The 15,180-nt window shown below is 34.4% G+C and overlaps 1 protein-coding gene across 2 annotated transcripts in view; it reads right to left on the bottom strand.

The window, feature by feature from the left end:
* The window catches only part of LOC106121266 (E3 ubiquitin-protein ligase ZNRF2), a 60,031-nt gene that overhangs the window by 29,307 nt on the left and 15,544 nt on the right, over nt 1–15,180 (bottom strand). The gene's annotated exons all lie outside the window — the stretch shown is intronic.

Genomic DNA, 15,180 nt, shown 5'->3' with positions numbered 1-15,180 from the left:
CGAACGTTTTAATGCGTTATGCGATAAAATAATATATAGAGACCTTTGTTATTAAAGTCAAGGCGTTGGCGAGGAGGATGTGGCACGCGGCTGTTCAGGAGGTCACTTGTTAAAGAAGCAAATCTGCCGAAAGATTCTTACGCTTTCCCATTTGAGCTTAGTATTGTGAGAGGAAGACAGGAACTTTTAAAATTAAAGTTTAAAACGAAATGAAATCGGTGGATATGAAAACAAAACTTTTGTATATCGTGACACAGAAATTAGTATTTATTGAGTGTTTTAAAATTATTGTAACCATGGTAACCGAGATAATATTTAAACAATATAAATTCAGGCTAATGAACTCTTATTGTAAATGTTTTTCAGAGTTTATCATTAATAACCTACTTGTAAGGAAAGTATTGGATTTATCAGAAAATAATACAGTAAATCTAAAAGATAACATTGTAAATAATAATAATTAAGAAAGTGGAAAGTCCAAAAGAATAAAACTGATAAGAACTAACCCAAATTGTCTGCTGATAACGCTCGGATCTCATACTGTGCTAAGATATTATGATGCTATCTCTGTGGGCTAAATTAGGTAATTAAGTGATAAATTGACAGATATTAATAAAATTAAAGTAATAAATAACCAAAAGTAAGTAAATTACTGAAGAAGCGAAAATAATAACAACCAAATAAATACAATTCATCAGGTCACGTTAAACGCCACGTTAATTACTGATGCAAAGAACAATACTTTACAGAGATAAGAAGCAATTAAAAAAAACAGTACATTAGCGAGTGATTCATATCAGCCATTGCATACGACATGTTTCCACAATGTTAAGACTACAATAGAGACATAAATGATGTTAAATAATGCAGTTGCTTAGTACTTCATTAAACAACTTTGCAGGTTAACAAGGAACTTGAAATGATCATTTGAATCAGATCAATATATTTATTATGATTGATCAAATTATCTCAAATACGAAGGGTCATGATGAACACAATGTCGGGTAAGGTCGCACGTCTAGACGCACCCTCTCGCACCCCGCATCCCCCACCTGCTGCTCACCCCTTTCGATACAACAAAAGGTGTAGCTCTCGACTGAGTTATAATAAGAAGCCGATCGATTTATTAAAAAATGATTTGTTATCTGAAAAGTGAAATGGCTCAGATATCATTCTGGGCCATTTTTTCTATCTATTCATCGTAATGAGGGAAAGAAAATGACTATCAGAATTTCCTTAATCAGGTGGTACACTTGTTCTTTTGTTACTCTTCTTTGTTACAGAATATTTCAACTGCAAAAGCAAAGCGATCGCTTCACGATTTTGTATGACTCATATTATACGAATGCTTTATTTTGATCATTGACGATATCTACCGAGAGCTTGATAATCAAATGAATAAATATAACAAAGTGATCGTATTTTCATATTTGTGAGTAAATTTAATATTATCAAAATTAAGAACGATAAAGTTCATACGATAAGTATTCAAATATTTAAGTTATAAATTGAAAAGATGACAATACCTGTCAGGTACAAAAAACTAAAGTTTACCTCAAACGTTCACTAAACCTTTAGTATTTAAATTTGTCAAATACAAATCGTCAGTCAACAGACATGCACGTTTGTCGAGATGTATACAGATGAGCCGGAGCTCAGTGCAAATCTATTGGTTGTTCACAAAGATCATATTAGACATTCTGTTGAGGTGTCGATAACAAAACGTATTGTAAAAATCGAATATTAAAATTTTCCGCGTCCCCAACAGAATACATGAGTGAGGAAGATAAATGTGTACTTTGCAATACTTAAGCATATGAAGAACATTTATCGATCAATGACATTTAGATTTGCTCTGCCGTTTACAAGGTTATAGTGATATAAATAAGACGCTATTATTTATTGTTTTACAACAATCTGTGAATCAAGCAAGATGAATACAAGGAGAATTCTAATATGAAAAGATTGTGCACAATTTGTTACTACAATATATACAAGCATCTCTAAAACTGAATAATGTCTGAGAGTCACTCGTAATACGATTACACGAAAAATTTAAACCTGGAACTTCAGTCAAAGCAATTTAACCAGAACCAACAAAATAATATTACATATATCGCATTTTACAATAAACAATTAGATTTGAGAGAAAAAAAATGGTTTTGATTACGTGTCCATACATATTCAAAACATGTAAATGATATCAAGATGAAAAACAAGTGCTAGCTAATTCATTAGATGTTCGACATTGAAGTGTCGATTCTGTATGTATCTTATTTCAGATCAAAGCTAAGTCCTAAATATCAGCTTAGCTGCAAGTCGAAAACATACGAGTTTCCATCAGAAACACAACGATATTGAAACGTGATGTATTCTTAATAATAAACGTGATACAATTCAATAACAACTAGTTATAGTCGACAAAGGAAATTAACTGTCAAGGTCTGCGAGTGGAATATACTTTATAAAAATTATAATAATTCTAGTTGGATTGCATTTATCACATTATTACAAGACGGAGTTCTAGTTTCAGATTTGAACAAAAGACCTTTTCGGTAGATTTATTGAATAGGATCGCAAAACTTGCAGGAGATAAAGGCACAATTGACGCTATTTTTACATTATTTAATCACATGATTCAATTAAATATTAAACTTTACTTTAAAGGCACTATTCATTACAATACTTATTGTCATGTTGCCTGCGATTGATTATAATATGTTTTTGTGAGGTAAATTGAATCAAGGTCAAGTCAGTGGCCTTTGTGTACTAGGGTCGCATAATGAAGTCGCGAGGTAGTCAGACAAAGGTGTCTATAGTACAGGAGCTACTGGACTTCTATTACTTCATTCGCCGGCCGGCGCCGGTACGCACCGGTCGTGTTTTACGGCTTATTGAATAATGTCTGCGTTCAACACGGCCGATTGCACTTCATTGAGATCAATTTCATACAATTTTTTATCATTTCAAACTAACTCGATAAATACATGTACTCTCATTTCAAGGCAAACTTTTTATTGGCCTATTATTTATTTAATAATCTCAAATTTTCACAACAAAGTCCTTAAGGTAACAATTTCAAATCTGTCCCATGAAAGTGTCAATTGCTATGAGTTACAATCAACAAGTACATTGTGCAAATATTTCTGATATCTGGGGCCTTGACAGACAACACGGGGCAAGGACAAACACAGTGAAGTATTTACGATTGACTCGAGAACATCGCACTTCGAGTGCTGCACAAATCAAAATATATGATAACAGAGAACAAAGAGGCCGCGTCATCGTGCTACGCATTGGCTTTTATTTCTCCACAATCACAAAGAGTGTATGTACCCACGCATTGTCAGTTACATTTAAAAAGAAAAACATATTTGTGTATCTTTTTAACAGACTTCAAAAAGTTCTCAATTCGCATGTTTGTTTTTTTTTTAACATACTGACATGGTCGCAGTTTTATGATGAAATGTAGAATGTGGGATGCCTTCATGGCATGTGTTACCTTGAGGGGACGGCATCCTGAGGGCATTAAGAAAAACCTATTTCTGTTTCTTGGTTTGGAAATATTTTTGTTTAGCTAGAAATACAAAAAATCAGGATATAGTATAGGATATTCAGGTTATTAGTTGAGTACTTCAGGCAATATCTAACTACAGGTGCATTGTACAGATTTGTTATCTGTTATCACACATTATCTGGGGCCCTTTACATTATCGCCTTTATAAGTGAAACAATAAAAAACAATAAATTAATTTATTACGTTTTTTATACTCACATAAGAGTTAAATATTATATTAAATAAAATTCAAGACCCCAACATTTTTAATGTATTGAACCTTTTAAAAGACAAAATAAGGCGTGCAATCGTATTTTACTCTTATAAAACGCATTCATTTACGTTGTGCAATTAAGGCAATGTCAATATTTTAATTAAAATAAATTAATCTTCAGATATCATGTTACTTAAATGCACGTGTTTGCTAAGACAACGTCATATCAGAAACTGATGGTTTTAGAATGAAAAAATAAAAACTCTATTAAGAAAATTAATAAAATGAGAACAAAGTGTTCAGAGGCATCATTGTAGTATCAATAAAGTGAGGCGCAACAAGCCGTGTGCGGTGACACGTCGCGTTGACTCATCCGTCTGATAAAACTGCACATATTTACATATAAACACTAATATACTGATTAACACTGTCTGCAAACATCACAAAATGAACGGAAAAGCTGAAGATAATTAGTTTGCACTCTGCTTAATGCCGGACGATCTAGTTTAGGTGATGAAGAATTTATTAAGCTAAAAGGTAAAGCTTCACTGCATAAAAGATGTTACTAGCAATAAACTAGTGGATTGTGCAAAACAGATGGTAAAGCTTGTGTAATAAATACAGAGTTAACTAAGAGGAGAATAAATAAGTGGTGCAGTGTTAAGCGAGCGCGACGTCGCCATTGCGTGGTAAGATGCAGCGACGGTTCAACGCCATTCTTTGTTCCAACATTCAACATTACCACAAATCTATACCCTACTGCTTTCAGATAAAGTTCAAATTACTATCGCTCAAACTAAGGATTATAAGATGTTGATACTAAAATGACGCATCTTAAATTTTAATTAATTGGGCTAAGAAGAGATCTGTGACACAGGAGTATGCCTAGTTTATATCATTACTGTATTAATGTAAATAAAAATATTATATCGAAAAGAAACTTGAATACTGTATTTCTCTAACTATACATAATAACTGGCAAACAACAAAAAGACTTTTACACCTAGATATTTAAAAGGAGAATTAAATTTCTTAAACGCATTAATTATAATATAAACGTATGTTATTTCATGTGAAATGTATATTGGAGTAGTTGCCATTATATTGCGAATGCAGAGAAGGGGGCGAGCAGCAAAGTGCCAAGTTTGCAATGCAGTGCCGCCGGGGAAATAGGTCACACAAACATTATTATGTAGCACTAATTATATATAAGTAGAGTTAAACATTGACAGTTTTATTTACAATAACTTTCAGAAAATTATTAAAGGAATAATTACAAGAAATATTTAAATTTTATATACCTAAGGAAAACTTTATACAACTTTAAAGATAAGGAAAAATTACTCACCTTGGGTTTCAAAGATCAAAATCTCCGTGTAAAACATATTGTTATCACTGTTTTGTTATAGACATGGGACGACGATTTATTTTATATAGATATTATGTTCTCAGAAGCCCACGGTCAGTCTGGTAATAAGTTATTGAATCTTCGTAATGATTATGCAAAACTTGTTTGTTAGTGAACTTGCAAACTGTCTTATGACTAAATAATTAATTAAAATTCAATCGACTTAGATAAAGCAAAACTCACAAAACGGTTTATTGCACGCGGGGAACAAACAGGTTGTATTATAAATACATATTTAAAATTAATTATAATTTTATATCCAATCAAAACACAACATGCAATTAATTTAATGACTGAATGAATATTAATAAAAATTTTGATAAAAAAAATCCAAAACTTATATTTTTAGGAATGACTTTCAACTTTAACACTTATAAATAACTAATGTTTGACATTAATTTTATAATGCCTTAGCAAGTTGCTTTAGCAAGCTTTCATGTTGATGCACTCAGTGTAGACTGTTACCAGCAACTGCCTTAGCACCAAACCTAGTTCTTAACATTTATATATACTTACACACGACTACGGTTTTATTAAATTGAACCAATTCTTACCTGGAACAAAGACATATAAATTATTATTCATTCTATTTAATCACAAGCTACAAAAGTATACTTTCGTCGTATGTAAAAATCACACATATATTCTTTGATATTAAGCTGTGAAAATGACAAATTTAAGAAAATATTTACAAATAAAGCCGCCGTGACATCTTGACCAACCATCTTGAGGAAGTGCTTTTGGTTTAAGTTACAAGACAGGGTCAGAAAAATAAAATATATTATCTGTGCAATTATATATAAATATACATTTATGTATATCAATACATCACAGATAATTAATTGAGGAAATGCATCCTAAGCAGTTTTATATATATTTTATTATACATTTATAGCGTAAACATAATTCGTTTGAATAAATTTTCTGCAAGATTTGTTGTGTATGGATCAGAGGAAGTGATGCTACAAAATATTTATATAAAAAGTAAGCAAAACCAATCCATAATAATTTCTATTCTTACGTACGGTACGACGAACTTATACGCCATCAATTAAAATATTTTCCAAGTAAAACAAATGAAATAATTTTCCAGTGATGAAAATAAACAAATATATTCCATCGAACTGTATTATTATACGAAAAGTTATTTATAGAGAACCGGGCCAATTAGTCATTCCGTCAGGCTGGACGTAAAAGGAAAGCTGCGCCGCGCCGGTCAGGGCGAGGCGACTGGGACCGGTTGGGGCGAGCGCGCAGACTGGGCAAAAACAGCAACACTCGTACTTTGGACAAGTGCCACTGCCGTGCCGTAGACAGTACTTCATAAACGTACTCTCAACAATGACTAGGTTTATTTCTGATATGCTGCAATAACTTTAAAAATACGCCATCTCCATGAGTAATAATATTTTTTAGGATTTTTATGACGATGAAAATAGTTTTATTATCTCGTGAGGCTGCATGGAACCTGAATGTCAAGGTAAGGCATATTGTGTTGTAAAATTGTTTAAAACTGAAGTCAACATTCAGTGTTCCACGGCCGGCGAAGTATACAATTAATTTAGATTTCTTTTATCATCGAATTCTCGAAACTTGACGTAAGGCTTACAAATTTCCTTATATTTTTCTATGTAAAACTGATTTCTACGTTACTTTAGAAGATGCGAGAACGCCACAGTCTATGTTTGCGTGTGTTTAGAAAAAAAATGTTGATAGACGAGCTCCTATACATATCGTAAGTTTTTTTACTCACGTCTTCGTTAAATTAATGCCTTTTGACATTTCATGTATTTTATTAATAGATATCTTAGTTTGGATAACGTACATTTTCCATGAAATATAATACAAAGAATATCAAAATGTATTTTTATAACGAGGTAACAAAAATAGACTTTTTGACATAACAAGTTATCATGTTGGGAATAAATATTATTATGTAGCCGTTATTTATTAGCAGTGGATTATAAAATTAAAATTCAAAGTATGGAAATGTCTCATTTTAAATTCAAGCCTTGATATAAAGATAACTCCAATAGGTGTAAAGTAAATAAGTTTAGCATGATTTTTTTTTTGGGATTTTTGTCCATATGGGACATGTCAATCCCATAGTGCCAGCATGATTTATATTAATATAAATATTTACGGATGGATTATTTTCATCTTTGTAATATGTCTTGACATTTTACTACATTAATGTTTGGTTCTGTTAACTTCCATCGCAATAATAGACGGATGCATTCGTCTATAAATTAATCAAGACAAGCGCGTGAATTTCTTTTACAAAACGAAATTACAGGTAAATCATTCGTCGCAAAACATATTTTTCCATTAAAAAATTACTACTCGGCGCTATCGTCGACAATTATTCAAAAAGATTCAACGAGACGCTGGTAAAATATATTTATATTCAACCTGGTAGATGCGACGTCGTAAAATTAAAAACGATTTTATGCTTTGGTATAGTTACTAAAAGATGTACCAAATCTATCTTACAATATACAAAAAAAGGTTTTCGTGCGCTGAATGCTAAATACTAATTACAATGGTAATAAATTCATCAGGAAGCTGTCGGTGGCAGCAACCGACAACAAGCGGTGTCTCGCAACCCGGTCTAGCGTGAGACAGTCTGCGACATGCCCAAGGTAAACCGCACCTCGCCACCGACCTGTAGACCAAAGCTGTACCCCACATCTTTCCTAAAAGGTTTATGCATAATAACAATAATAACATTAATCATATTGGCAAATTAATAAACTTTTTAACGAAAGACATATAGCTCCATGAAATGACTCACAAATTGCGCAATTATCACGAAATATCTTAATGTTGAAGTCAGCAAGAAATTGAACATTTTACTATCACCAGTTACTTGACACATCACATCTTCTAGATTCTAGAACATGATGGAATTTACGCTTATTTCTATGATAATCGCAAGAAAAGGAAAACAATAGTGACAACATAGCATCGAGGTACTTATCGTGACGAATCAATCAATCGACTCAGTTATCGGACACAATCACAACATACGCCACATTGTGGGTGCAATGTGAACGAGTAAGAACTAACAAAACCAAATAAGCTAATAATCCAGGCTGAACGATTCGCCAACAATCAATTCTTATCGCATCTGCGATATCCAAGTTTAGTGAAATACTATCTTTGTCATAAAAACAAACTTTATTTTTAGAAAACAAAACACTTGCACTGCGTCAATAATTTTCCCGCCAAACGTAAACTGTTGATAATATTTTATCGTGGTATTGTTAAACGTCAACCATTCCATTCTACTCGTATGATCTTGGTTATCACAGGTCTATTTATACGTATGTATATGCAAGGACAAAAATGTCCGACGAATACATTTAGGAATCATAACATAACTCGCGGACAATTTAATTTGTTTTATATAAACACTGGCGTATTCATTAAACATGTTTTAAAAAAGGTTTTCAATGCTATAGTGAATCATGCATATAATTTGTCAGTTGTAAAAGTCAGGTTTTCAGTCTGCCACCGAATCTAGATTTTAGATAGAACTACTGAACTTTATTTAGATAAGATAGAGTGATATTGATCACTCTACTAAGTATGTAAGGAGTATGTGGGACAATAGTAACTTGCGTGTGTTTGATTGAGATGCAATGTAACTTGTTACAAATGATTAACTGCTATAAATATATTCATCTAAAACCAAACAATACCTTAGTATTAGTTTAATTTAAGAATGGTCAACTTAGGAACTGCTTCAGTAAGGATTTAATGACGGACAGTATTAAACCTAGATTAACAGTAACAAAATATTCCAAACCTTTTACATCTAGTACGTAACAACCAATTAATAATGTTCTATCACTGCCTGATACAAAGTGGCCGGTGTGCAACGTGTTTATTGTATCTCCGCCATATTGCTTTCTAAGGACAGTGCATTATCTGTAGAAAGTTCCACTGCAGATTACGTAATGAGCGCGGTCTCGACACGCGGCTACATTGCGTCGCAACACACGACCACTGTTATTGTTAATACAATGTTTACGTATAAATTTAATACAGATAGCCTACACATAGTTAACCTTTCATAATGGCAGAAGATACAGTGTCTGTACAATAAATGAAAATAAATAAAAGTAATTATAAATCACTTTGAATGCAAAACAATGTCGTAAAATAAGTAACAGTGATAAATTGTAAATGTAAGGTTTATAAAACTTTATATTGTTTCTATTTAAACATATGGTAAGGTATGTAACTAATAGCAAAGCATTCTTTTCATTTGCTCACGAATAAATTTGATACTTGACTTGATAAGACATTTGTAATCCACACATTATAGTGACCATATATATCATAGAGTTTCTTACAAAGAAAACTTGTAAACCAATAACCAAGTAACAACGTGAGGCGCATCTCGCACGTGCTACAGACGACAGGCGACATGTCTACAAACATATCCCTCCGCGTGCGCTGCATCTTAAAGGATATACAACTGCGACTAACTTTCGTATTCGATATAAATTTATATGTATACTAGCAAGAGAAGGAAAGATTATGACATAAACCTGCTTAAGAAATATCTAGTTGGGATCAGCGCTTTGAAATTTTAAAAAAATGAAGCAACAAAGGGCAGAAGTGCATGGCAACGTGCAGTGCACAGAAGCGGCAAGTCAAAGTTTTTGTCGACAGCCAGCAACTGGTAATGAGTTACGGGCGAGTGCGTGCGCCGGCGCAGACCCGGAGCTATTCTGTTTGTTTTTGCGCGGCTACGTCATTATTTGCTCACTTCATAACAAATGATATCTCCGAATTATCCTGCGCCTCTCACTAGAATCTTCTAGTGATAGATGCTATCAAACAATTGGAAATTGTTTTATTTGGAGTCACGGATTTATTTATATCAACACATCGCTTATATTTCTAAAAATATCGCAACAGACAACACAGTAGTAGTTGCTAGCAAATTCTCTTCGTAATTTTCTTTTGATAACTGTTCAGTTGCTGCAATGTTCAGCAAAGTGCAGTAATAATCACGAATTCAGTTATTTTTAGACATTGCGTGAACAATCCAGTAGAAATATAGAATCATTAACTCTCGAAATTGATAACGGAGTAGGAGAAATCTATTAGCACATTGACAGGTGATTGCAGGTGAGCTGTCAAACTGCGCTTTGTATGCATCAACATGTTGTCAATGTTCTTATTCACATTTTTTCATGTTAATCGGAAAAACTGTTGGCTTAACATTTAATATTTGACTTTACAACTTTGTCATACGATTGACTGCAACATCTTAACAAGTAGACAAGTTGCAGCAGACTTCCGATTCTTTACATCGTGTAATGTGAACTACAATTAATGGTTTCAGTCGGCAATTACCAGTTGTAAATTGTAATAAAAGTGGCAATCGTTATACATGCAAGGTATGTATCATATCCACAACGATTTTGTAAGCGAATAGCCGTCATATAGTTATATCATCACAAAGAACCACGCAAGAGGACGGTTCCAGCGGCAGGAGACTCACCTATCTCTTTCCTTGTGTAGTGCCTCTCGTCGTTGTGCGAGTTGGTCATTCCGAATGCTTGCCCCATTTTGTCCTCACTGTTTTTATGTCCACTTAGAAAAAAAAACTACAACCAAAACAAAATCAGCTGATCACACACACAGCCTACCGATAGGAAAACTGTACGCATGCGCGGATAACATATCACATATAGACGTGCACGCCCCTCGGCGCCTCGAGCGGTACTGAGCGGCGGCGCGGTGCAGCCGGAGCGGATCGAGCCGGGGATCGGACCGCTGACCGGTGACCGATAAGGGCGCGACTTGACCTATATAACACGGTTTCGGTTCCTAGGTGTTTACATTGTTGCCTCGCGTCAGATGATAACAATGTGTCTAATCAGTCGTCGGTCGTGTCGTGGTCGTGTCGTCGCACCGGCACATCTCTGCCGCTGCAGATAAGATTATCGCACGGTGCAGTACGTGTCACGTCACGAGCGCGGCACTGCACACAAAGAAAGTCACGTCAGCTGACATCAGTTGCAGCTTGCAGTCGAGGGAACTGATCGTTGTAGGTATTCATGTAATAAGCAGTTAATTTAGAATTGCAGAAATAAGCGACTTATCAAAGCTAATATTATCTATCACATACATACACTACAGGTTAGCGGCAATTAAAATTAAATTAAAACTTGAAAAAGCAAGGTTAATGATATATTATATTACATTATTGGGTTAATTACAGTAAAATTGGCGAAATAAATGCAAATAACGTATCAAGAATTGCAAAAAAACTTCCCTTCGTAAATTTTTTCCATAAAGATCTATCTGATCCCATGTAAATATATTAGGTATTTTGCTTTGGCCGAGGAGACTTAAACAACGAAAAGATTTTAAGACTTATTTTCCTTAAGATGTATTGTTATTTTTTTTATAAATATCTTTCAAAGTATGTCGGAATGTTTAGAAGGACATTAGCCATTATTTAGGTTTAGCGCACAAAGTTAATAAGGGTCGGGGTAATTGAAACAAGTTCAAAGCAAAACCACTCAAACGCGCCCAAAAATAACTTCGCCTTAAACTCAAAAGGAAATTCTCGTTATTTAATTAGGAATTATCCTCGGTATTCGAGATGTATTTTGTAAAATATTTCCTGATGACGAGCCGGAGTCTGCAAATATTTGTTTAAGATATCTTTCAACTTTATCAAATTTCTCATTGAAATTTATTTGTTCTGAAAACAAAATTCAATTTTTTTATTTTAAAAGATTATATATTATAGATTACTAGGAATAAATTTGTATGTGACTAAGAAATAAGTACATCACAAATTACTCTAAGGCATTGCGCAAATCAAGGGCAATGACCTCTACAACCTTGCCGTTGATTTGACAGTTAAGGACAACACTATCCATGCTCTTGGATTTAAAAACCGTAAAAACGAAAACTCATTACTGAATCAATGAATCGCAAAATTTGTAAGAGACTCCGTTCGACTCCGCAAGTCCGAAAAATATTGCCTGTAATTTGGGTCAGCTAGTCGTCAATTATTCACAGTATTCATTTACATTTGTCGTGTTTCATTTCATGCGAGTTCCATTGAACGTGAACAATTACTCAGTATCCAAACCGCAAACGTTCGGGGGAGCGAGTGAACCCTTTCTAGTTCACAGTCCGGTACGTTGGTGTCATTCACGTAAGCTATTTCAAGACTCAGTCAATTGCTCCAGTCATCAACACTATAATTACACGCTTTTTGAACGGAAATAAGAAATTGTAATCGTTTCTGCGATTCAAATACCAAGTTCGTGCCGGCTTACACCTGATCGGCTTTGTTTAAATCCTGGCATATGTTTCAAAATTGACAAAATACGCATAACGCACTTATTATTCTTTACAACAACACAAATCTATTGGAAATTCTTAATAAAATTTTGTTAAAATAGCGAAGAATTTCAAATACTAGAGCGCCTGTGCAAATTGTAACAGCAATACTTGTGACCACTTGTTTGTTACTGATTTAAACGCAGGCGAAATTTATTTTACAACTATGAGTTAAAATAGCTAAGCAATAATTGTAGGAAAGATTGATAGTCAGAAGTGTAAAGAAATCATGACGTCCTGTTGTATATTGCGTATTTGATTGGTCAGTAGCGGTAATACTACGATAACTTTACGGTTGTAATAAAAAACCGAATAATATTTTTGTTCATTCGACATATTCGGAACAAATTCTCAGTGAAAGTTGTTGGTCCATTGTGTACGTCGTTGTGGAGGAACGATATTGAATTATAAAAGTGGAGCGGATAGTTGGTGGCCGAGTGCAGCCGATGGGAAGCCAGCAGACGCAAACGGGGGGCACAGAGGGCGTGGGGCGAGGGGTCTGGTTCCAATGCAGCCAGCCGCGGCCCGGTGCAATGGGAGGGGGCGTTTTGAGTACTACATATATTAAGTGTTTAAACATTCGGCACCGACTCCAAATACATTCAAACTCAGATTATACTGCATATCAATCTTTTAGGTCGCTGGACCGCTCCAAATTTCGTAAGAGCACTAGTACGACTTTTATTTGAACCGCTGCATATCGGGCGCTTTGCTCCACAATCCATACTAATAATTCAATACAAAAGAGCGTACTCTTATCAATATCTTAATACAACATCCTCACATTTAATGTTAAGATGCTAACAGATGGAGATAAATGTAACGATCCAGTTTAACTTTCTTTGTTCCAGGCGCACTTGCGTCCCCCCACTTGCAGCTGTGTGGGCGGGCGGGGCCACAAAGGATCCTTCCGCCAAATATAAACAATACAAGGCCGCGACAGGTCGACGCACTTCCTCGCAACCACAATAACAAAACATAAGTGTACTGGGTTAAAGAATATTGATGCTACGTTATAAAAAAATGAATGCTATTAATATTACCTTCGTTGCTGTTGTACGAAGAAAATAATTACCTCTTTGTTTAAGAATGCTGATAGTTTTACACAAATTATTAAATTATTTGTCTATATTTTTTCTTTCCTTACAGATATACAGTGGATACCAAATGAAAGCGTCTTACCTGTAACAAAAAAAAATAGTTTTGCCAAAAGTGTTCTACATAATACAGTTTTGGTATTAAATAAATAAATAAAGAACACAAAACAGACATCACTGGAAGTCAAAGAGTCAAAGAGAGAACAAGGAACAAGGGAAACATTTACATTTGATATTAATGTAGCGGACAGGGTTGGATTTGAAATGCAAATACATCAATCCCCCACTTCCCCCGTCTACCTCCCACTGCAGCGCTCCTGCCTTTGTACCAACTGTTGGAACTAATCTGCATCACTGAGCAAACTGTATGCACTTCTGTGTCTAAATTTATTTAGTTATTAAAAGTATCAAATTCTATTTTTTATTCTTCTCTTATTGTATTATGATTGCTTACTACTGACACCGATATTCATCAAACAAAATATTTCTTTAGATTCTTCACTTTTTTATATACAATTACACATTAAACGTAAAATATGCTACCATGCTAATTAAAAAACGTTTAACCGTATGAATAAGTAATGCGATGCAACAGCGACTCGGCCTGTGCAAACACAATTAAGTATAAGAGGTTACAACTTAATTTACTTTAAAGCTGTACAAACACACAATATATTTGAAATAAAAAAAAGATGTATCTATTTTTAATGAAGGCAAAATTATAATGATATAATAATTAAAGCGCCTGTGCAAAATGTATCACTAATTACACAATAGCAAACATTAGTATTAACATTTAAACAGTGTATTTTGTTCTTATCGATTGGTGAACTCTTTATTTTTCGGTAAGATTAAATTATTAAAACTTAAAAACCTTTATTTACGTTCTGCACCGTGAAAATTGCCACATTCTTCAAAAAAATTGTGTGTTATGTCACTACACTAAATTGAAACCAAATTCCGACTGATTGTCAGTATTTAAAACAAGCGGCACCGAATAAATTCGTACATTCCTGCACGCGAAGACAAATAAGTCGCTACTCTGTCTCAAGTGCATGGCCACAAAACTTGTGCATAACGAGCGTTTGTTGAGCACTGGTTTGTTTGTTTGTTTCTCACAAGAAGATTTTTATTGATATACGATAGTTATACTAAAATAGTGCGCTTGCCTGCATCTGGTGCGGAGCGGGTGCAGCGAAAATAGCGTCCCAGAGTCCGCAAGGCCGGGATGATGACATGCGGGTATTTTAGCCTCAGACCCCGCCGCCGACTAATTAACGTCGTGTTTTAAACTAGTGCACATTTAGTTACGCTTCTTTTGATGTTGCCGAGTTGACAGATTATTCGTGAAGCTACTAGAGTCATGTAAGCCTAGGTAAGCAAGGTTTCGGTAAAAAAATTGAATAAAATGAGCTACTGTTTTGATCTCAACAAGTCACCAGAAGCGACGTTACAAATGAGTAATTAAAATGCGATTTGACGGCTGGATTCCGTACGCTGAATGCTGGGCAGTGGCGGGGGG

This window comes from Papilio xuthus, unplaced genomic scaffold (assembly GCF_000836235.2).
Source record: "Papilio xuthus unplaced genomic scaffold, Pxut_1.1 DF826945.1, whole genome shotgun sequence".
NCBI classification, from domain to species: domain Eukaryota; kingdom Metazoa; phylum Arthropoda; class Insecta; order Lepidoptera; family Papilionidae; genus Papilio; species Papilio xuthus.
Note: the sequence above shows the minus strand (reverse complement) of the source record. Positions and strands in the feature narration are given on the sequence as shown.